Genomic DNA, 19,632 nt, shown 5'->3' with positions numbered 1-19,632 from the left:
ATGTGCAATCATTTTGGTAGGAGGAGTCCAACCATAAGTGAACAGTAAATGTTTACTTATACTCATGCCTTTTCACAGATGCCATGTATGACAGTTTCTTCTGTTGATTATTCAAAATATCTATTTTTGTGTTCCTCTGAAGACAGAAGGTCCTACAGGTGTGGAACCACATGAGTATAAATAAATGATGACAGAATTTTCAGTTTTGGGTTAACTATTCTTATATTGTAAGTGATACTTGTCCCTGACATTTCACCTGATAAATGGATGTGAAATAATCCTTTTTGTTTTTTCTCCTATTTTACCGGAGCACTTTTGTGATGCTGCAAGTGGGAGTTGGGTATCTTGCTTGGCTGAAAACTAAAACTAAAAATTGGTCCGCTTATTCACGTCTGGTGTATGAGATTCGAGGCTAAACATAATTTTTTAAAATAATCAATTAAAAATGTTAAAAACCTTACAAAAATATTGGTTAAAATGCATCAATCGCACATGGCTTTGCATGTTAAATGATTTACAAGGTGGTGCAAACATTTTTCAGTGTTTGCACTGCAGGACCTATTTTATTATCGACCATTTGATAAGCAGTATTCTTACAATTCTGATGACCGAAATGGATATATTGTGCCTTTTTGTCACTTATTCTAAAAGTGAACTGTCATGTTGTGAAGTGTTGACATGTTAATAAACAACTGCTTTGAGAGCTGCAGTGTAATTGTGATTATTATTATTTTTTAAAAGTAAAATCTGCTTACCTGTGACAAAATGTGCTTTAAAAAAAATTAATTTAAAAGGTTTAACTTTTTTTTTTTTTTAATCTTCTGGCAGCTTTTTTTTAAACTTTCAGCACAGAGGAGAGTTTTGTAATGTTAACTCAATACACTGGAGTTAAAATATCAAGAGTTAAAATCTATCTTAAAGGTGTTAAATTGTAACTCTTTACACTGGTGTTAAGGAAAAATCAACACTCTGGTGTGGACCAGAGTTGTTTTTTTAACTCTATACCGTGTAAATATGACTCATTCATAGAGTTAAACAAGTAACTCTATGAAGAGTGTTAATGTAACTCTGAAAAGATTGGGACAATATGTACACTTTTTTGGAGTTGATTTTAACTCTGTTAGAGTTGAATTAACACTCATAATTTAGCTGTGTACAGAACAAACAGAAGAAAAAAAAACATTACATACAAAACATAAAATACCTTTCAATAATAAACTACTCATGGATTAATAGATAACAGAAAAAGCAATATAATATAAAAATTCTTAAGAAATGGACAAAAGGAGTCAAAAAAAGAAAAAAAAAGAAAAGAAAGAGAGGGCACACAAATAAAGATACAAATATATTAAGGAAAAATCTTAAACATGGCACAAGTTCTAGATGTTTTTAAAGCTTTCTTGTTAACAGATGTTGAAATTGTATTTAAATACAACTTCAGTTCTTGTTTGAAGATGTTAAAGTGGGGCTTACATTTAGTATATTTACATTTATGTACATAAAACTTTCCAATAAATAACAGGAGGTTTATACAAAAACTTGCATTAAATAGATTCTTATCTTTAGCATAAAACCCAAAAAAGAATGTGTTTATAACATAAAGAGAAATCATAAAGAATATTTTTGACAATCAGAGAATTAACATTATTCCAGAAAGACTGAACAAAAGGACACTCCCAAAACAAATGAGCTACAGTTTCAGAAGAAAATTCACAGAAAGAACAACATGTTTCAATGTCACTTCTAAATTTCTGCAAAATCTGCTTGACAAGATAAAACCTGTGAATTATTTTATAAGCTATTTCTTTAACTTTATTTGTTAAGAAAAATTTCTGAGGGAGCGACCAAACAAATGCCCACTTAATATCATCAAAAAGTTTGCTCCAATAAGAAATGGACGAAGAATTAGAAGTAACAAGGTCCAAAAATAAAGACCTTATTTTGTGATTCGATTTTTGAACAGAGAAACAAATAGAAAACAAATTTCTCTCAAATATTGTTCACAAATCTTAGGATGGCCACAATAAAAGGCCACTCTAAAATGTGCAATTTTACTGTATTGGGGGGGTCCAGGGGGAGTCCAAAAACCAGTCAGTATCTGGTGTGATCACCATTTGAGTGCTAGAGTGCTAGAAAGGCACTATATAAATAAAAATGATGATTATTATTATTATTTGCTTCACGCAGTGCAATACATCTCCTTCGCATAGAGTTGATCAGGTTGTTGATTGTGGCCTGTGGAATGTTGGTCCACTCCTCTTCAATGGCTGTGCGAAGTTGCTGGACATTGGCAGGAACTGGAACACGCTGTCGTATACACCAATCAAGAGCATCCCAAGCATGCTCAATGGGTGACATGTCCGGTGAGTATGCTGGCCATGCAAGATCTTGGATGTTTTCAGCTTCCAGGAATTGTATACAGATCCTTGCAACATGGGGCCGTGCATTATCATGCTGCAACATGAGGTGATGGTCGTGGATGAATGGCACAACAATGGGCCTCAGGTTCTCGTCACGGTATCTCTGTGCATTCAAAATGCCATCAATAAAATGCACCTGTGTTCGTTGTCCATAACATACGCCTGCCCATACCATAACCCCACCGCCACCATGGGCCACTCGATACACAATGTTGACATCAGCAAACCGCTCACCCACACGACGCCATACACGCTGTCTGCCATCTGCCCTGTACAGTGAAAACCGGGATTCATCCGTGAAGAGAACACCTCTCCAAAGTGCCAGACGCCATCGAATGTGAGCATTTGCCCACTCAAGTCGGTTACAACGACAAACTGCAGTCAGGTCGAGACCCCGATGAGGATGACGAGCATGCAGATGAGCTTCCCTGAGACGGTTTCTGACAGTTTGTGCAGAAAATTATGCATTAAATGGGGATGTAGCTCAGTGGTAGAGCATGCTTTGCATGTATGAGGTCCTGGGTTCAATCAGCATCTCCAAGCTTTATTTCATGCATTTCATGCAAATTTGAGTAACAAATTTCATTTCTGTCCTGTAGATTTCAATGTTAATGGAATTAAAAGACTGCAGAAAAGGCTGTTCTTAAATGGGGATGTAGCTCAGTGGTAGAGCATGCTTTGCATGTATGAGGTCCTGGGTTCAATCTCCAATCTTTATTTCATGCAAACTTGAGTGAACAAATGTCATTTCTGTCCTGTAGATTTCACGTTACTGGAATTAAAAGACTGCAGAAAAGGCTGTTCTTAAATGGGGATGTAGCTCAGTGGTAGAGCGCATGCTCTGCATGTATGAGGTCCTGGGTTCAATCCCCAGCATCTCCAAGCTTTATTTCATGCAAACTTGAGTAACAAATGTCATTTCTGTCCTGTAGATTTCAAGTTAATGGAATTAAAAGACTGTAAAACCTACAGAAGCAGAAAGGATTGCATTTAAATATATGAGGCCCTGGGTTCAATCTCCAATCTTTATTTCATGCATTTCATGCAAACTTGAGTAACAAATGTCATTTCTGTCCTGTAGATTTAAGTTAATGGAATTAAAAGACTGCAGAAAAGGCTGTTCTTAAATGGGGATGTAGCTCAGAGGTAGAGCGCATGCTCTGCATGTATGAGGTCCTGGGTTCAATCCCCAGCATCTCAAGCTTTATTTAATGCATTTCATGCAAATTTGAGTAACAAATGTCATTTCTGTCCTGTAGATTTCAATGTTAATGGAATTAAAAGACTGTAAAACCTACAGAAGCAGAAAAGACAGCATTAAATGGGGATGTAGCTCAGAGGTAGAGCGCATGCTTGCATGTATGAGGTCCTGGGTTCAATCCCCAGCATCTCCAAACTTTATTTCATGCAAACTTGAGTAACAAATGTCATTTCTGTCCTGTAGATTTCACGTTACTGGAATTAAAAGGCTGTTCTTAAATGGGGATGTAGCTCAGTGGTAGAGCGCATGCTCTGCATGTATGAGGTCCTGGGTTCAATCCCCAGCATCTCAAGCTTTATTTCATGCAAATTTGAGAAACAAATTTCATTTCTGTCCTGTAGATTTCAAGTTAATGGAATTAAAAGACTTTAAAACCTACAGAAGCAGAAAATTCTGCAGTTAAATGGGGATGTAGCTCAGAGGTAGAGCGCATGCTTGCATGTATGAGGTCCTGGGTTCAATCAGCATCTCCAAGCTTTATTTCATGCAAACTTGAGTAACAAATGTCATTTCTGTCCTGTAGATTTAAGTTAATGGAATTAAAAGACTGCAGAAAAGGCTGTTCTTAAATGGGGATGTAGCTCAGAGGTAGAGCGCATGCTTGCATGTATGAGGTCCTGGGTTCAATCCCCAGCATCTCCAAACTTTATTTCATGCAAACTTGAGTAAACAAATGTCATTTCTGTCCTGTAGATTTCACGTTACTGGAATTAAAAGGCTGTTCTTAAATGGGGATGTAGCTCAGTGGTAGAGCGCATGCTCTGCATGTATGAGGTCCTGGGTTCAATCCCCAGCATCTCCAAACTTTATTTCATGCAAACTTGAGTAAACAAATGTCATTTCTGTCCTGTAGATTTCATCTTAATGGAATTAAAAGACTTTAAAAATCTACAGAAGTAGAAAATTATGCAATTAAATGGGGATGTAGCTCAGTGGTAGAGCATGCTTTGCATGTATGAGGTCCTGGGTTCAATCAGCATCTCCAAGCTTTATTTCATGCATTTCATGCAAACTTGAGTAAACAAATGTCATTTCTGTCCTGTAGATTTCACGTTACTGGAATTAAAAGGCTGTTCTTAAATGGGGATGTAGCTCAGTGGTAGAGCATGCTTTGCATGTATGAGGTCCTGGGTTCAATCCCCAGCATCTCAAGCTTTATTTCATGCAAACTTGAGTGAACAAATGTCATTTCTGTCCTGTAGATTTCAATCTTAATGGAATTAAAAGACTGCAGAAAAGGCTGTTCTTAAATGGGGATGTAGCTCAGTGGTAGAGCATGCTTTGCATGTATGAGGTCCTGGGTTCAATCAGCATCTCCAAGCTTTATTTCATGCAAACTTGAGTGAACAAATGTCATTTCTGTCCTGTAGATTTCACGTTAATGGAATTAAAAGACTTTAAAAAATACAGAAGCAGAAAGGATTGCATTTAAATGTATGAGGTCCTGGGTTCAATCTCCAATCTTTATTTCATGCATTTCATGCAAATTTGAGTAACAAATGTCATTTCTGTCCTGTAGATTTAAGTTAATGGAATTAAAAGACTGTAAAACCTACAGAAGCAGAAAATTCTGCAGTTAAATGGGGATGTAAAACCTAAAAGAAACCTTTAAAACCTAAAATTAAAAGACTTTAAAAAATACAGAAGCAGAAAATTCTGCAGTTAAATGGGGATGTAAAACCTAAAAGAAACCTTTAAAACCTAAAATTAAAAGACTTTAAAAATCTACAGAAGCAGAAAGGATTGCATTTAAATATATGAGGCCCTGGGTTCAATCTCCAATCTTTATTTCATGCAAACTTGAGTAACAAATGTCATTTCTGTCCTGTAGATTTCACGTTACTGGAATTAAAAGACTTTAAAAATCTACAGAAGCAGAAAGGATTGCATTTAAATGTATGAGGTCCTGGGTTCAATCTCCAATCTTTATTTCATGCATTTCATGCAAATTTGAGAAACAAATTTAATTTCTGTCCTGTAGATTTCAATGTTAATGGAATTAAAAGACTTTAAAAAATACAGAAGCAGAAAAGACAGCACTTAAATGGGGATGTAGCTCAGTGGTAGAGCGCATGCTTTGCATGTATGAGGTCCTGGGTTCAATCCCCAGCATCTCCAAGCTTTATTTCATGCAAATTTGAGTGAACAAATGTCATTTCTGTCCTGTAGATTTCACGTTAATGGAATTAAAAGACTTTAAAAAATACAGAAGCAGAAAGGATTGCATTTAAATGTATGAGGTCCTGGGTTCAATCTCCAATCTTTATTTCATGCATTTCATGCAAATTTGAGTAACAAATGTCATTTCTGTCCTGTAGATTTAAGTTAATGGAATTAAAAGACTGTAAAACCTACAGAAGCAGAAAATTCTGCAGTTAAATGGGGATGTAAAACCTAAAAGAAACCTTTAAAACCTAAAATTAAAAGACTTTAAAAAATACAGAAGCAGAAAATTCTGCAGTTAAATGGGGATGTAAAACCTAAAAGAAACCTTTAAAACCTAAAATTAAAAGACTTTAAAAATCTACAGAAGCAGAAAGGATTGCATTTAAATGTATGAGGCCCTGGGTTCAATCTCCAATCTTTATTTCATGCAAATTTGAGTAACAAATGTCATTTCTGTCCTGTAGATTTCACGTTAATGGAATTAAAAGACTTTAAAAATCTACAGAAGCAGAAAGGATTGCATTTAAATGTATGAGGCCCTGGGTTCAATCTCCAATCTTTATTTCATGCATTTCATGCAAATTTGAGAAACAAATTTAATTTCTGTCCTGTAGATTTCAATGTTAATGGAATTAAAAGACTTTAAAAAATACAGAAGCAGAAAAGACAGCACTTAAATGGGGATGTAGCTCAGTGGTAGCGCGCTTGCTTTGCATGTATTAGGTTCTGGGTTCACTCCCCAGCATCTCCAAGCTTTGTTTCATGTAAACAAATTTCATTTCTGTCCTGTAGATTTCATCTTAATGGAATTAAAAGACTTTAAAAATCTACAGAAGCAGAAAATTCTACAATTAAATGGGATTTAGCTCAGTGTTACAGTGCAAGCTTTGTATGTATGAGGGCCTGTATTCAATCCCCAGCATCGCCAAGCTTTATGTAATGCATTTCATGCAAATTTGAGAAAACAAATTTCATTTCTGTCCTATAGATTTCATGTTAATTGAATTAAAAGACTTTAAAAATCTACAGAAGCAGAAAAGGCAGCAGTTAAACAGGGATGTAGCTCAGTGGTAGAGCGCATGCCCAGCAATTCCCAGCATCTCCAAGCTTTATTTAATGCATTTCATGCAAACTTGAGTAAACAAATTTCATTTCTGTCCTGTAGATTTAATCTTAATGGAATTAAAAGACTTTAAAAATCTACAGAAGCAGAAAATTATGCAATTAAATGGGGATGAACCTCAGTGGTAGAGCGCATGCTTTGCATGTATGAGGTCCTAGGTTCAATCCCCAGCATCTCCAAGCTTTATTTCATGCAAACTTGAGTAAACAAATGTCATTTCTGTCTTGTAGATTTCACATTACTGGAATTAAAAGACTGCAGAAAAGGCTGTTCTTAAATGGGCATGTAAAACCTAAAATTAAAAGACTTTAAAAACATACAGAAGCAAAAAGGATTGCATTAAAATGTATGAGGTCCTGGGTTCAATCCCCAGCATCTCCAAGCTTTGTTTCATACAAATTTCCTTTCCGTCCTGTAGATTTGACGTTACTGGAATTAAAAGACTTTAAAAATCTACAGAAAAGGACAGCGCTTAAACGGGGATGTAGCTCAGTGGTAGAGCGCATGCTTTGCATGTATGAGGTCCTGGGTTCAATCCCCAGCATCTCCAAGCTTTATTTAATGCATTTCATGCAAATTTGAGGAAACAAATTTAATTTCTGTTCTATATATTTCATGTTAATGGAATTAAAAGACTGTAAAAACCTACAGTAGCAGAAAAGACAGCACTTAAATGGGGATGTAGCTCAGTGGTAGAGCGCATGCTTTGCATGTATGAGGTCCTGGGTTCAATCCCCAGCATCTCCAAGCTTTATTTAATGCATTTCATGCAATTTGAAGAAACAAATTTAATTTCTGTCCTGTAGATTTCAATGGTAATGGAATTAAAAGACTTTAAAAACCTACAGAAGCAGAAAATTCTTCACTTTAAAGGGGATTTAGCTCAGTGGTAGAGCGCATGCTTTGCATGTATGAGGTCCTGGGTTCAATCCCCAGCATCTCCAAGCTTTATTTCATGCAAACTTGAGTAAACAAATGTCATTTCTGTCCTGTAGATTTCACGTTACTGGAATTAAAAGACTGCAGAAAAGGCTGTTCTTAAATGGGGATGTAAAACCTAAAAGAAACCTTTAAAACCTAAAATTAAAAGACTTTTAAAAAATACAGAAGCAGAAAGGATTGCATTTAAATATATGAGGCCCTGGGTTCAATCCCCAACATCTCCAAGCTTTATTTCATGCAAACTTGAGTAAACAAATGTCATTTCTGTCCTGTAGATTTCACGTTACTGGAATTAAAAGACTGCAGAAAAGGCTGTTCTTAAATGGGGATGTAAAACCTAAAAGAAACCTTTAAAACCTAAAATTAAAAGACTTTAAAAACCTACAGAAGCAGAAAGGATTGCATTTAAATATATGAGGCCCTGGGTTCAATCCCCAGCATCTCCAAGCTTCATTTCATGGAAATTTGAAGAAACAAATTCAATTTCTGTCCTGTAGATTTCAATGTTAATGGAATTAAAAGACTTTAAAAACGTACAGAAGCAGAAAATTCTTCACTTAAAAGGGGATGTAGCTCAGTGGTAGAGTGCATGCTTTGCATGTATGAGGTCCTGGTTTCAATCCCCAGCATCTCCAAGCTTTGTTTCATACAAATTTCCTTTCCGTCCTGTACATTTCACGTTACTGGAATTAAAAGACTTTAAAAATCTACAGAAGCAGAAAGGACAGCGCTTAAACGGGGATGTAGCTCAGTGGTAGAGCGCATGCTTTGCATGTATGAGGTCCTGGGTTCAATCCCTAGCATCTCCAAGCTTTATTTAATGCATTTCTTGCAAATTTGAGAAAATAAATTTCATTTCTGTTCTATATATTTAATGTTACTGGAATTAAAAGACTGCAGAAAAGGCTGTTCTTAAATGGGGATGTAAAACCTAAAAGAAACCTTTAAAACCTAAAATTAAAAGACTTTAAAAATCTACAGAAGCAGAAAATTCTGCAATTAAATGGGGATGTAGCTCAGTGGTAGCGCGCATGCTTTGCATGTATGAGGTCCTGGGTTCAATCCCCAGCATTTCCAAGCTTTATTTAATGCATTTCATGCAAATTTGAAGAAACAAATTTAATTTCTATCCTGTAGATTTCAAGTTAATGGAATTAAACGACTGTAAAAACCTACAGTAGCAGAAAAGACAGCACTTAAATGGGGATGTAGCTCAGTGGTAGAGCGCATGCTTTGCATGTATGAGGTCCTGGGTTCAATCCCCAGCATCTCCAATCTTCATTTCATGCAAATTTGAGTAACCAAATTTCATTTCTGTCCTCTAGATTTAATCTTAATGGAATTAAAAGACTTTAAAAAATACAGAAGCAGAAAGGATTGCATTTAAATATATGAGGCCCTGGGTTCAATCCCCAGCATCTCAAGCTTTATTTCATGCAAACTTGAGTAACAAATTTCATTTCTATCCTGTAGATTTCACGTTACTGGAATTAAAAGACTGCAGAAAAGGCTGTTCTTAAATGGGCATGTAAAACCTAAAAGAAACCTTTAAAAATTAAAAGACTTTAAAAAAATACAGAAGCAGAAAAGACAGCACTTAAACGGGGATGTAGCTCAGTGGTAGAGCGCATGCTTTGCATGTATGAGGTCCTGGGTTCAATCCCCAGCATCTCCAAGCTTTATTTCATCCAAAATTCATTTCTTTCCTGTAGATTTCATCTTAATGGAATTTAAAGACTTTAAAAATCTACAGAAGCAGAAAATTCTGCAGTGAAGCGGGGATGCAGCTCAGTGGTAGAGCGCATGTTTCGCATGTATGAGGTCCTGGGTTCAATCCCCAGCATCTCCAAGCTTTTTTTCATGCAAATTTGAGTAACAAATTTCCTTTCCGTCCTGTAGATTTCACGTTACTGGAATTAAAAGACTGCAGAAAAGGCTGTTCTTAAATGGGGATGTAGCTCAGTGGTAGAGCGCATGTTTTGCATGTATGAGGTCCTGGGTTCAATCCCTAGCATCTCCAAGCTTTGTTTAATGCATTTCTTGTAAATTTGAGAAAACAAATTTAATTTCTGTTCTATATATTTCATGTTAATGGAATTAAAAGACTGTAAAAACCTACAGTAGCAGAAAAGACAGCACTTAAACGGGGATGTAGCTCAGTGGTAGAGCGCATGCTTTGCATGTATGAGTTCCTGGGTTCAATCCGCAGCATCTCCAAGCTTCATTTCATGCAAATTTGACTAATCAAATTTCATTTCTGTCCTGTAGATTTAATCTTAATGGAATTAAAATACTTTAAAAATCTACAGAAGCAGAAAAGACAGTACTTAAATGGGGATGTAGCTCAGTGGTAGAGCGCATGCTTTGCATGTATGAGGTCCTGGGTTCAATCCCCAGCATCTCCAAGCTTCATTTCATGCAAATTTGAGTAACCAAATTTCATTTCTATCTTGTAGATTTACTCTTAATGGAATTAAAAGACTGCAGAAAAGGCTGTTCTTAAAAGGGGATGTAAAACCTAAAAGAAACCTTTAAAACCTAAAATTAAAAGACTTTAAAAACCTACAGAAGCAGAAAGGATTGCATTTAAATGTATGAGGCCCTGGGTTCAATCCCCAGCATCTCCAAGCTTTATTTCATGCAAACTTGAGTAAACAAATGTCATTTCTGTCCTGTAGATTTCACGTTACTGGAATTAAAAGACTGCAGAAAAGGCTGTTCTTAAATGGGGATGTAAATCCTAAAAGAAACCTTTAAAACCTAAAATTAAAAGACTTTAAAAAAATACAGAAGCAGATAGGTCAGCACTTAAATGGGGATGTAGCTCAGTGGTAGAGCGCATGCTTTGCATGTATGAGATTTTGGGTTCAATCCCCAGCATCTCCAATCTTTATTTCATGTAAATTTGAGTAATTTGAGAAAACAAATTTCATTTCTGTTCTATATATTTCATGTTAATGGAATTAAAAGACTGTAAAAACCTACAGAAGCAGAAAGGATTGCATTTAAATGTATGAGGTCCTGGTTTCAATCCCCAGCATCTCCAAGCTTTGTTTCATACAAATTTCCTTTCCGTCCTATAGGTTTCACGTTACTGGAATTAAAAGACTACAGAAAAGGCTGCTCTTAAATGGGGGTGTAGCTCAGTGTTACAGCGCAAGTTTTTTATGTATGAGGTCCTGGGTTCAATCCCTAGCATCTCCAAGCTTTGTTTAATGCATTTCTTGTAAATTTGAGAAAACAAATTTAATTTCTATCCTGTAGATTTCACGTTAATGGAATTAAAAGGCTGTTCTTAAATGGGGATGTAAAACCTAAAAGAAACCTTTAAAACCTAAAATTAAAAGACTTTAAAAAAATACAGAAGCAGAAAAGACAGCATTTAAATGGGGATGTAGCTCAGTGGTAGAGCGCATGCTTTGCATGTATGAGGTACTGGGTTCAATCCCCAGCATCTCCAAGCTTTATTTCATGCAAACTTGAGAGAACAAATGTCATTTCTGTCCTGTAGATTTCACGTTACTGGAATTAAAAGGCTGTTCTTAAATGGGGATAAGAAACCTTTAAAACCTAAAATTAAAAGACTTTAAAAAAATACAGAAGCAGAAAGGACAACACTTAAAAGAGGATGTAGCTCAGTGGTAGAGCACATGCTTTGCATGTATGAGGTCCTGAGTTCAATCCCCAGCATCTCCAAGCTTTATTTCATGCAAACTTGAGTAAACAAATGTAATTTCTGTCCTGTAGATTTCACGTTACTGGAATTAAAAGACTTTAAAAATCTAAAGAAGTAGAAAATTATGCCATTAAATGGGGATGTAGCTCAGTGGTAGATCGCATGCTTCGCATGTATGAGGTCCTGGGTTCAATCTCCAAGCTTTATTTCATGCAAACTTGAGTAAACAAATGTCATTTCTGTCCTGTAGATTTCACGTTACTGGAATTAAAAGACTGCAGAAAAGGCTGTTCTTAAATGGGGATGTAAATCCTAAAAGAAACCTTTAAAACCAAAAATTAAAAGACTTTAAAAAAATACAAAAGCAGAAAGGTCAGCACTTAAATGGGGATGTAGCTCAGTGGTAGAGCGCATGCTTTGCATGTATGAGGTCCTGGGTTCAATTCCCAGCATCTCCAATCTTTATTTCATGTAAATTTGAGTAACCATATTTCATTTCTGTCCTGTAGATTTAATCTTAATGGAATTAAAAGACTTTAAAAATCTACAGAAGTAGAAAATTATGCTATTAAATGGGGATGTAGCTCAGAGGTAGAGCGCATGCTTTGCATATATGAGGTCCTGGGTTCAATCCCCAGCATCTCCAAGCTTTATTTAATGCATTTCATGCAAATTTGAAGAAACAAATTTAATTTCTATCCTGTAGATTTCAAGTTAATGGAATTAAAAGACTGTAAAAACCTACAGTAGCAGAAAAGACAGCATTTAAATGGGGATGTAGCTCAGTGGTAGAGCGCATGCTTCGCATGTATGAGGTCCTGGGTTCAATCCCCAGCATCTCAAGCTTTATTTCATTTCATGCAAATTTGAGTAACCAAATTTCATTTCTGTCCTCTAGATTTAATCTTAATGGAATTAAAAGACTTTAAAAATCTAAAGAAGTAGAAAATTATGCCATTAAATGGGGATGTAGCTCAGTGGTAGAGCGCATGCTCTGCATGTATGACGTCTTGTGTTCAATCTCCAAGCTTTATTTCATGCATTTCATGCAAATTTGAAGAAACAAATTTAATTTCTATCCTGTAGATTTCAAGTTAATGGAATTAAAAGACTGTAAAAACCTACAGTAGCAGAAAAGACAGCTTTTAAATGGGGATGTAGCTCAGTGGTAGAGCGCATGCTTTGCATGTATGAGGTCCTGGGTTCAATCCCCAGCATCTCCAAGCTTTTTTTCATGCAAATTTGAGTAACCAAATTTCATTTCTATCTTGTAGATTTACTCTTAATGGAATTAAAAGACTGCAGAAAAGGCTGTTCTTAAACAGGGATGTAAAACCTAAAAGAAACCTTTAAAACCTAAAATTAAAAGACTTTAAAAACCTACAGAAGCAGAAAGGATTGCATTTAAATGTATGAGGCCCTGGGTTCAATCCCCAGCATCTCAAGCTTTATTTAATGCATTTCATGCAAATTTGAAGAAACAAATTTAATTTCTATCCTGTAGATTTCACGTTACTGGAATTAAAAGACTTTAAAAACGTACAGAAGCAGAAAATTCTTCACTTAAAAGGGGATGTAGCTCAGTGGTAGAGCATATGCTTTGCATGTATGAGGTCCTGGGTTCAATTCCCAGCGTCTCCAATCTTTATTTCATGCAAATTTGAAGAAACAAATTTAATTTCTGTCCTGTAGATTTCACGTTACTGGAATTAAAAGACTGCAGAAAAGGCTGTTCTTAAATGGGGATGTAAAACCTAAAAGAAACCTTTAAAACCTAAAATTAAAAGACTTTAAAAAAATACAGAAGCAGAAAGGTCAGCGCTTAAATGGGGATGTAGCTCAGTGGTAGCATGTATGAGGTCCTGGGTTCAATCCCCAGCATCTCCAATCTTTATTTCATGTAAATTTGAGTAACCAAATTTCATTTCTGTCCTGTAGATTTAATCTTAATGGAATTAAAAGACTTTAAAAATCTACAGAAGTAGAAAATTATGCAATTAAATGGGGATGTAGCTCAGAGGTAGAGCGCATGCTTTGCATGTATGAGGTCCTGGGTTCAATCCCCAGCATCTCCAAGCTTTATTTAATGCATTTCATGCAAATTTGAAGAAACAAATTTAATTTCTATCCTGTAGATTTCAAGTTAATGGAATTAAAAGACTGTAAAAACCTACAGTAGCAGAAAAGACAGCATTTAAATGGGGATGTAGCTCAGTGGTAGAGCGCATGCTTCGCATGTATGAGGTCCTGGGTTCAATCCCCAGCATCTCCAAGCTTTATTTCATGCAAATTTGAGTAACCAAATTTCATTTCTGTCCTGTAGATTTCATCTTAATGGAATTAAAAGACTTTAAAAACCTACAGAAGCAGAAAGGATTGCATTTAAATGTATGAGGTCCTGGGTTCAATCCCCAGCATCTCCAAGCTTCATTTCATGCAAATTTGAGTAACCAAATTTCATTTCTGTCCTCTAGATTTAATCTTAATGGAATTAAAAGACTTTAAAAATCTAAAGAAGTAGAAAATTATGCCATTAAATGGGGATGTAGCTCAGTGGTAGAGCGCATGCTCTGCATGTATGACGTCTTGTGTTCAATCTCCAAGCTTTATTTCATGCATTTCATGCAAATTTGAGGAAACAAATTTCATTTCTGTTCTATATATTTCATGTTAATGGAATTAAAAACTGTAAAAACCTACAGTAGCAGAAAAGACAGCTTTTAAATGGGGATGTAGCTCAGTGGTAGAGCGCATGCTTCGCATGTATGAGGTCCTGGGTTCAATCCCCAGCATCTCCAAGCTTTTTTTCATGCAAATTTGAGTAACCAAATTTCATTTCTATCTTGTAGATTTACTCTTAATGGAATTAAAAGACTGCAGAAAAGGCTGTTCTTAAACAGGGATGTAAAACCTAAAAGAAACCTTTAAAACCTAAAATTAAAAGACTTTAAAAACCTACAGAAGCAGAAAGGATTGCATTTAAATGTATGAGGCCCTGGGTTCAATCCCCAGCATCTCCAAGCTTTATTTAATGCATTTCATGCAAATTTGAAGAAACAAATTTAATTTCTATCTTGTAGATTTCACGTTACTGGAATTAAAAGACTTTAAAAATCTACAGAAGAAGAAAATTCTGCAGTTAAATGGGGATGTAGCTCAGTGGTAGAGCGCATGCTTTGCATGTATGAGGTCCTGGGTTCAATCCCCAGCATCTCCAAGCTTTATTTCATGCAAATTTGAAGAAACAAATTTAATTTCTGTCCTGTAGATTTCACGTTACTGGAATTAAAAGACTGCAGAAAAGGCTGTTCTTAAATGGGGATGTAAAACCTAAAAGAAACCTTTAAAACCTAAAATTAAAAGACTTTAAAAAAATACAGAAGCAGAAAGGTCAGCGCTTAAATGGGGATGTAGCTCAGTGGTAGCATGTATGAGGTCCTGGGTTCAATCCCCAGCATCTCCAATCTTTATTTCATGTAAATTTGAGTAACCAAATTTCATTTCTGTCCTGTAGATTTAATCTTAATGGAATTAAAAGACTTTAAAAATCTACAGAAGTAGAAAATTATGCAATTAAATGGGGATGTAGCTCAGAGGTAGAGCGCATGCTTTGCATGTATGAGGTCCTGGGTTCAATCCCCAGCATCTCCAAGCTTTATTTAATGCATTTCATGCAAATTTGAAGAAACAAATTTAATTTCTATCCTGTAGATTTCAAGTTAATGGAATTAAAAGACTGTAAAAACCTACAGTAGCAGAAAAGACAGCATTTAAATGGGGATGTAGCTCAGAGGTAGAGCGCATGCTTTGCATGTATGAGGTCCTGGGTTCAATCCCCAGCATCTCCAAGCTTTATTTCATCCAAAATTCATTTCTTTCCTGTAGATTTCATCTTAATGGAATTAAAAGACTTTAAAAACCTACAGAAGCAGAAAGGATTGCATTTAAATGTATGAGGTCCTGGGTTCAATCCCCAGCATCTCCAAGCTTTATTTCATACAAATTTCCTTTCCGTCCTATAGATTTCACGTTACTGGAATTAAAAGACTGCAGAAAAGGCTGTTCTTAAATAGGGATGTAAAACCTAAAAGAAACCTTTAAAACCTAAAATTAAAAGACTTTAAAAACCTACAGAAGCAGAAAGGATTGCATTTAAATGTATGAGGCCCTGGGTTCAATCCCCAGCATCTCCAAGCTTTATTTAATGCATTTCATGCAAATTTGAAGAAACAAATTTAATTTCTATCCTGTAGATTTCAATGTTAATGGAATTAGAAGACTTTAAAAATCTACAGTAGCAGAAAAGACAGCATTTAAATGGGGATGTAGCTCAGTGGTAGAGCGCATGCTTTGCATGTATGAGGTCCTGGGTTCAATCCCCAGCATCTCCAAGCTTTATTTCATGCAAACTTGAGTAAACAAATGTCATTTCTGTCCTGTAGATTTCACGTTACTGGAATTAAAAGACTGCAGAAAAGGCTGTTCTTAAATGGGGATGTAAAACCTAAAAGAAACCTTTAAAACCTAAAATTAAAAGACTTTAAAAAAATACAGAAGCAGAAAGGACAGCGCTTAAACGGGGATGTAGCTCAGTGGTAGAGCATGCTTTGCATGTATGAGGTCCTGGGTTCAATCTCCAAGCTTTATTTCATGCAAATTTGAGAAACAAATTTCATTTCTGTCCTGTAGATTTCAATCTTAATGGAATTAAAAGACTTTAAAAATCTACAGAAGCAGAAAGGATTGCATTTAAATGTATGAGGTCCTGGGTTCAATCTCCAAGCTTTATTTCATTTCATGCAAATTTGAGTAACAAATGTCATTTCTGTCCTGTAGATTTAATCTTAATGGAATTAAAAGACTTTAAAAATCTACAGAAGTAGAAAATTATGCATTAAATGGGGATGTAGCTCAGTGGTAGCGCATGCTTTGCATGTATGAGGTCCTGGGTTCAATCCCCAGCATCTCCAAGCTTTATTTCATTTCATGCAAATTTGAGTAACCAAATTTCATTTCTGTCCTCTAGATTTAATCTTAATGGAATTAAAAGACTTTAAAAATCTAAAGAAGTAGAAAATTATGCAATTAAATGGGGATGTAGCTCAGTGGTAGAGCGCATGCTTTGCATGTATGAGGTCCTGGGTTCAATCCCCAGCATCTCCAAACTTTATTTCATGCAAACTTGAGTGAACAAATGTCATTTCTGTCCTGTAGATTTCACGTTACTGGAATTAAAAGACTGCAGAAAAGGCTGTTCTTAAATAGGGATGTAAAACCTAAAAGAAACCTTTAAAACCTAAAATTAAAAGACTTTAAAAACCTACAGAAGCAGAAAGGATTGCATTTAAATGTATGAGGCCCTGGGTTCAATCCCCAGCATCTCCAAGCTTTATTTAATGCATTTCATGCAAATTTGAAGAAACAAATTTAATTTCTATCTTGTAGATTTCACGTTACTGGAATTAAAAGACTTTAAAAAATACAGAAGCAGAAAATTCTTCACTTAAAAGGGGATGTAGCTCAGTGGTAGAGCACATGCTTTGCATGTATGAGATCCTGGGTACAATCCCCAACATCTCCAAGCTTTATTTCATGCAAACTTGAGTAAACAAATGTCATTTCTGTCCTGTAGATTTCACGTTACTGGAATTAAAAGACTGCAGAAAAGGCTGTTCTTAAATGGGGATGTAAAACCTAAAAGAAACCTTTAAAACCTAAAATTAAAAGACTTTAAAAAAATACAGAAGCAGAAAGGACAGCGCTTAAACGGGGATGTAGCTCAGTGGTAGCATGTATGAGGTCCTGGGTTCAATCCCCAGCATCTCCAATCTTTATTTCATGTAAATTTGAGTAACCAAATTTCATTTCTGTCCTGTAGATTTAATCTTAATGGAATTAAAAGACTTTAAAAACCTACAGAAGCAGAAAGGATTGCATTTAAATGTATGAGGTCCTGGGTTCAATCCCCAGCATCTCCAAGCTTCATTTCATGCAAATTTGAGTAACCAAATTTCATTTCTGTCCTCTAGATTTAATCTTAATGGAATTAAAAGACTTTAAAAATCTAAAGAAGTAGAAAATTATGCCATTAAATGGGGATGTAGCTCAGTGGTAGAGCGCATGCTTTGCATGTATGAGGTCCTGGGTTCAATCCCCAGCATCTCCAAACTTTATTTCATGCAAACTTGAGTGAACAAATGTCATTTCTGTCCTGTAGATTTCACGTTACTGGAATTAAAAGACTGCAGAAAAGGCTGTTCTTAAATGGGGATGTAAAACCTAAAAGAAACCTTTAAAACCTAAAATTAAAAGACTTTAAAAAAATACAGAAGCAGAAAGGACAGCGCTTAAACGGGGATGTAGCTCAGTGGTAGAGCGCATGCTTTGCATGTATGAGGTCCTGGGTTCAATCCCCAGCATCTCCAAGCTTTATTTCATGCAAATTTGAGTAACCAAATTTCATTTCTGTCCTGTAGATTTCATCTTAATGGAATTAAAAGACTTTAAAAATCTACAGAAGCAGAAAATTCTGCAGTTAAATGGGGATGTAGCTCAGTGGTAGAGCGCATGCTTTGCATGTATGAGGTCCTGGGTTCAATCCCCAGCATCTCCAAGCTTTATTTAATGCATTTCATGCAAATTTGAAGAAACAAATTTAATTTCTGTCCTGTAGATTTCAAGTTAATGGAATTAAAAGACTTTAAAAATCTACAGAAGCAGAAAATTCTGCAGTTAAATGGGGATGTAGCTCAGTGGTAGAGCGCATGCTCTGCATGTATGACGTCTTGTGTTCAATCTCCAAGCTTTATTTCATGCATTTCATGCAAATTTGAGGAAACAAATTTCATTTCTGTTCTATATATTTCATGTTAATGGAATTAAAAGACTGTAAAAACCTACAGTAGCAGAAAAGACAGCTTTTAAATGGGGATGTAGCTCAGTGGTAGAGCGCATGCTTTGCATGTATGAGGTCCTGGGTTCAATCCCCAGCATCTCCAAGCTTTTTTTCATGCAAATTTGAGTAACCAAATTTCATTTCTATCTTGTAGATTTACTCTTAATGGAATTAAAAGACTGCAGAAAAGGCTGTTCTTAAACGGGGATGTAAAACCTAAAAGAAACCTTTAAAACCTAAAATTAAAAGACTTTAAAAACCTACAGAAGCAGAAAGGATTGCATTTAAATGTATGAGGCCCTGGGTTCAATCCCCAGCATCTCCAAGCTTTATTTAATGCATTTCATGCAAATTTGAAGAAACAAATTTAATTTCTATCTTGTAGATTTCACGTTACTGGAATTAAAAGACTTTAAAAACGTACAGAAGCAGAAAATTCTTCACTTAAAAGGGGATGTAGCTCAGTGGTAGAGCACATGCTTTGCATGTATGAGATCCTGGGTACAATCCCCAACATCTCCAAGCTTTATTTCATGCAAATTTGAGGAAACAAATTTCAATTTCTGTCCTGTAGATTTCACGTTAATGGAATTAAAAGACTGCAGAAAAGGCTGTTCTTAAATAGGGATGTAAATCCTAAAAGAAACCTTTAAAACCTAAAATTAAAAGACTTAAAAAAAATACAGAAGCAGAAAGGTCAGCGCTTAAATGGGGATGTAGCTCAGTGGTAGAGCGCATGCTTTGCATGTATGAGGTCCTGGGTTCAATCCCCAGCATCTCCAATCTTTATTTCATGTAAATTTGAGTAACCAAATTTCATTTCTGTCCTGTAGATTTCAAGTTAATGGAATTAAAAGACTGTAAAAACCTACAGTAGCAGAGAAGACAGCATTTAAATGGGGATGTAGCTCAGTGGTAGAGCGCATGCTTTGCATGTATGAGGTCCTGGGTTCAATCCCCAGCATCTCCAAGCTTTATTTCATCCAAAATTCATTTCTTTCCTGTAGATTTCATCTTAATGGAATTAAAAGACTTTAAAAATCTACAGAAACAGAAAGGATTGCATTTAAATGTATGAGGCCCTGGGTTCAATCCCCAGCATCTCCAAGCTTTATTTAATGCATTTCATGCAAATTTGAAGAAACAAAT

The 19,632-nt window shown here is 35.7% G+C and overlaps 42 non-coding genes across 42 annotated transcripts; all 42 read left to right on the top strand.

The window, feature by feature from the left end:
• The first annotated feature begins 3,230 nt into the window (after nucleotides 1-3,230).
• Nucleotides 3,231-3,302, top strand: trnaa-ugc (transfer RNA alanine (anticodon UGC)). The gene has a single exon. It is a non-coding gene; the product is annotated as a tRNA-Ala (tRNA).
• Nucleotides 3,303-3,548: 246 nt separating this feature from the next.
• trnaa-ugc (transfer RNA alanine (anticodon UGC)) lies at nucleotides 3,549-3,621 on the top strand. The gene has a single exon. It is a non-coding gene; the product is annotated as a tRNA-Ala (tRNA).
• A 279-nt stretch (nucleotides 3,622-3,900) lies between these two features.
• On the top strand, nucleotides 3,901-3,973 carry trnaa-ugc (transfer RNA alanine (anticodon UGC)). The gene has a single exon. It is a non-coding gene; the product is annotated as a tRNA-Ala (tRNA).
• A 438-nt stretch (nucleotides 3,974-4,411) lies between these two features.
• Nucleotides 4,412-4,483, top strand: trnaa-ugc (transfer RNA alanine (anticodon UGC)). Its single transcript has one exon. It is a non-coding gene; the product is annotated as a tRNA-Ala (tRNA).
• A 1,244-nt stretch (nucleotides 4,484-5,727) lies between these two features.
• Nucleotides 5,728-5,799, top strand: trnaa-ugc (transfer RNA alanine (anticodon UGC)). Its single transcript has one exon. It is a non-coding gene; the product is annotated as a tRNA-Ala (tRNA).
• A 1,649-nt stretch (nucleotides 5,800-7,448) lies between these two features.
• trnaa-ugc (transfer RNA alanine (anticodon UGC)) lies at nucleotides 7,449-7,520 on the top strand. Its single transcript has one exon. It is a non-coding gene; the product is annotated as a tRNA-Ala (tRNA).
• A 125-nt stretch (nucleotides 7,521-7,645) lies between these two features.
• On the top strand, nucleotides 7,646-7,717 carry trnaa-ugc (transfer RNA alanine (anticodon UGC)). The gene has a single exon. It is a non-coding gene; the product is annotated as a tRNA-Ala (tRNA).
• A 125-nt stretch (nucleotides 7,718-7,842) lies between these two features.
• Nucleotides 7,843-7,914, top strand: trnaa-ugc (transfer RNA alanine (anticodon UGC)). Its single transcript has one exon. It is a non-coding gene; the product is annotated as a tRNA-Ala (tRNA).
• A 561-nt stretch (nucleotides 7,915-8,475) lies between these two features.
• trnaa-ugc (transfer RNA alanine (anticodon UGC)) lies at nucleotides 8,476-8,547 on the top strand. Its single transcript has one exon. It is a non-coding gene; the product is annotated as a tRNA-Ala (tRNA).
• A 102-nt stretch (nucleotides 8,548-8,649) lies between these two features.
• Nucleotides 8,650-8,721, top strand: trnaa-ugc (transfer RNA alanine (anticodon UGC)). The gene has a single exon. It is a non-coding gene; the product is annotated as a tRNA-Ala (tRNA).
• A 196-nt stretch (nucleotides 8,722-8,917) lies between these two features.
• Nucleotides 8,918-8,989, top strand: trnaa-ugc (transfer RNA alanine (anticodon UGC)). Its single transcript has one exon. It is a non-coding gene; the product is annotated as a tRNA-Ala (tRNA).
• A 125-nt stretch (nucleotides 8,990-9,114) lies between these two features.
• Nucleotides 9,115-9,186, top strand: trnaa-ugc (transfer RNA alanine (anticodon UGC)). Its single transcript has one exon. It is a non-coding gene; the product is annotated as a tRNA-Ala (tRNA).
• A 329-nt stretch (nucleotides 9,187-9,515) lies between these two features.
• On the top strand, nucleotides 9,516-9,587 carry trnaa-ugc (transfer RNA alanine (anticodon UGC)). Its single transcript has one exon. It is a non-coding gene; the product is annotated as a tRNA-Ala (tRNA).
• Nucleotides 9,588-9,689: 102 nt separating this feature from the next.
• On the top strand, nucleotides 9,690-9,761 carry trnaa-cgc (transfer RNA alanine (anticodon CGC)). The gene has a single exon. It is a non-coding gene; the product is annotated as a tRNA-Ala (tRNA).
• Nucleotides 9,762-9,860: 99 nt separating this feature from the next.
• trnaa-ugc (transfer RNA alanine (anticodon UGC)) lies at nucleotides 9,861-9,932 on the top strand. Its single transcript has one exon. It is a non-coding gene; the product is annotated as a tRNA-Ala (tRNA).
• Nucleotides 9,933-10,057: 125 nt separating this feature from the next.
• Nucleotides 10,058-10,129, top strand: trnaa-ugc (transfer RNA alanine (anticodon UGC)). The gene has a single exon. It is a non-coding gene; the product is annotated as a tRNA-Ala (tRNA).
• A 116-nt stretch (nucleotides 10,130-10,245) lies between these two features.
• trnaa-ugc (transfer RNA alanine (anticodon UGC)) lies at nucleotides 10,246-10,317 on the top strand. The gene has a single exon. It is a non-coding gene; the product is annotated as a tRNA-Ala (tRNA).
• Nucleotides 10,318-10,726: 409 nt separating this feature from the next.
• On the top strand, nucleotides 10,727-10,798 carry trnaa-ugc (transfer RNA alanine (anticodon UGC)). Its single transcript has one exon. It is a non-coding gene; the product is annotated as a tRNA-Ala (tRNA).
• A 502-nt stretch (nucleotides 10,799-11,300) lies between these two features.
• On the top strand, nucleotides 11,301-11,372 carry trnaa-ugc (transfer RNA alanine (anticodon UGC)). Its single transcript has one exon. It is a non-coding gene; the product is annotated as a tRNA-Ala (tRNA).
• A 164-nt stretch (nucleotides 11,373-11,536) lies between these two features.
• Nucleotides 11,537-11,608, top strand: trnaa-ugc (transfer RNA alanine (anticodon UGC)). Its single transcript has one exon. It is a non-coding gene; the product is annotated as a tRNA-Ala (tRNA).
• Nucleotides 11,609-11,974: 366 nt separating this feature from the next.
• Nucleotides 11,975-12,046, top strand: trnaa-ugc (transfer RNA alanine (anticodon UGC)). Its single transcript has one exon. It is a non-coding gene; the product is annotated as a tRNA-Ala (tRNA).
• A 116-nt stretch (nucleotides 12,047-12,162) lies between these two features.
• trnaa-ugc (transfer RNA alanine (anticodon UGC)) lies at nucleotides 12,163-12,234 on the top strand. The gene has a single exon. It is a non-coding gene; the product is annotated as a tRNA-Ala (tRNA).
• A 124-nt stretch (nucleotides 12,235-12,358) lies between these two features.
• On the top strand, nucleotides 12,359-12,431 carry trnaa-cgc (transfer RNA alanine (anticodon CGC)). Its single transcript has one exon. It is a non-coding gene; the product is annotated as a tRNA-Ala (tRNA).
• Nucleotides 12,432-12,739: 308 nt separating this feature from the next.
• trnaa-ugc (transfer RNA alanine (anticodon UGC)) lies at nucleotides 12,740-12,811 on the top strand. Its single transcript has one exon. It is a non-coding gene; the product is annotated as a tRNA-Ala (tRNA).
• Nucleotides 12,812-13,157: 346 nt separating this feature from the next.
• On the top strand, nucleotides 13,158-13,229 carry trnaa-ugc (transfer RNA alanine (anticodon UGC)). The gene has a single exon. It is a non-coding gene; the product is annotated as a tRNA-Ala (tRNA).
• A 362-nt stretch (nucleotides 13,230-13,591) lies between these two features.
• trnaa-ugc (transfer RNA alanine (anticodon UGC)) lies at nucleotides 13,592-13,663 on the top strand. Its single transcript has one exon. It is a non-coding gene; the product is annotated as a tRNA-Ala (tRNA).
• Nucleotides 13,664-13,788: 125 nt separating this feature from the next.
• Nucleotides 13,789-13,860, top strand: trnaa-cgc (transfer RNA alanine (anticodon CGC)). Its single transcript has one exon. It is a non-coding gene; the product is annotated as a tRNA-Ala (tRNA).
• Nucleotides 13,861-14,314: 454 nt separating this feature from the next.
• On the top strand, nucleotides 14,315-14,386 carry trnaa-cgc (transfer RNA alanine (anticodon CGC)). Its single transcript has one exon. It is a non-coding gene; the product is annotated as a tRNA-Ala (tRNA).
• A 347-nt stretch (nucleotides 14,387-14,733) lies between these two features.
• On the top strand, nucleotides 14,734-14,805 carry trnaa-ugc (transfer RNA alanine (anticodon UGC)). Its single transcript has one exon. It is a non-coding gene; the product is annotated as a tRNA-Ala (tRNA).
• A 362-nt stretch (nucleotides 14,806-15,167) lies between these two features.
• On the top strand, nucleotides 15,168-15,239 carry trnaa-ugc (transfer RNA alanine (anticodon UGC)). Its single transcript has one exon. It is a non-coding gene; the product is annotated as a tRNA-Ala (tRNA).
• Nucleotides 15,240-15,364: 125 nt separating this feature from the next.
• trnaa-ugc (transfer RNA alanine (anticodon UGC)) lies at nucleotides 15,365-15,436 on the top strand. Its single transcript has one exon. It is a non-coding gene; the product is annotated as a tRNA-Ala (tRNA).
• A 471-nt stretch (nucleotides 15,437-15,907) lies between these two features.
• trnaa-ugc (transfer RNA alanine (anticodon UGC)) lies at nucleotides 15,908-15,979 on the top strand. The gene has a single exon. It is a non-coding gene; the product is annotated as a tRNA-Ala (tRNA).
• Nucleotides 15,980-16,488: 509 nt separating this feature from the next.
• trnaa-ugc (transfer RNA alanine (anticodon UGC)) lies at nucleotides 16,489-16,558 on the top strand. The gene has a single exon. It is a non-coding gene; the product is annotated as a tRNA-Ala (tRNA).
• Nucleotides 16,559-16,679: 121 nt separating this feature from the next.
• trnaa-ugc (transfer RNA alanine (anticodon UGC)) lies at nucleotides 16,680-16,751 on the top strand. Its single transcript has one exon. It is a non-coding gene; the product is annotated as a tRNA-Ala (tRNA).
• A 346-nt stretch (nucleotides 16,752-17,097) lies between these two features.
• Nucleotides 17,098-17,169, top strand: trnaa-ugc (transfer RNA alanine (anticodon UGC)). The gene has a single exon. It is a non-coding gene; the product is annotated as a tRNA-Ala (tRNA).
• A 513-nt stretch (nucleotides 17,170-17,682) lies between these two features.
• trnaa-ugc (transfer RNA alanine (anticodon UGC)) lies at nucleotides 17,683-17,754 on the top strand. The gene has a single exon. It is a non-coding gene; the product is annotated as a tRNA-Ala (tRNA).
• A 187-nt stretch (nucleotides 17,755-17,941) lies between these two features.
• Nucleotides 17,942-18,013, top strand: trnaa-ugc (transfer RNA alanine (anticodon UGC)). The gene has a single exon. It is a non-coding gene; the product is annotated as a tRNA-Ala (tRNA).
• Nucleotides 18,014-18,129: 116 nt separating this feature from the next.
• On the top strand, nucleotides 18,130-18,201 carry trnaa-ugc (transfer RNA alanine (anticodon UGC)). The gene has a single exon. It is a non-coding gene; the product is annotated as a tRNA-Ala (tRNA).
• A 313-nt stretch (nucleotides 18,202-18,514) lies between these two features.
• trnaa-ugc (transfer RNA alanine (anticodon UGC)) lies at nucleotides 18,515-18,586 on the top strand. The gene has a single exon. It is a non-coding gene; the product is annotated as a tRNA-Ala (tRNA).
• Nucleotides 18,587-18,933: 347 nt separating this feature from the next.
• Nucleotides 18,934-19,005, top strand: trnaa-ugc (transfer RNA alanine (anticodon UGC)). The gene has a single exon. It is a non-coding gene; the product is annotated as a tRNA-Ala (tRNA).
• Nucleotides 19,006-19,193: 188 nt separating this feature from the next.
• trnaa-ugc (transfer RNA alanine (anticodon UGC)) lies at nucleotides 19,194-19,265 on the top strand. Its single transcript has one exon. It is a non-coding gene; the product is annotated as a tRNA-Ala (tRNA).
• Nucleotides 19,266-19,381: 116 nt separating this feature from the next.
• On the top strand, nucleotides 19,382-19,453 carry trnaa-ugc (transfer RNA alanine (anticodon UGC)). Its single transcript has one exon. It is a non-coding gene; the product is annotated as a tRNA-Ala (tRNA).
• The last annotated feature ends 179 nt before the right edge of the window (nucleotides 19,454-19,632 follow it).

The sequence above is a fragment of the Onychostoma macrolepis genome, chromosome 06 (assembly GCF_012432095.1).
Source record: "Onychostoma macrolepis isolate SWU-2019 chromosome 06, ASM1243209v1, whole genome shotgun sequence".
In the NCBI taxonomy this organism is placed as follows: domain Eukaryota; kingdom Metazoa; phylum Chordata; class Actinopteri; order Cypriniformes; family Cyprinidae; genus Onychostoma; species Onychostoma macrolepis.
This window is presented reverse-complemented; position numbering and strand designations above follow the sequence as displayed.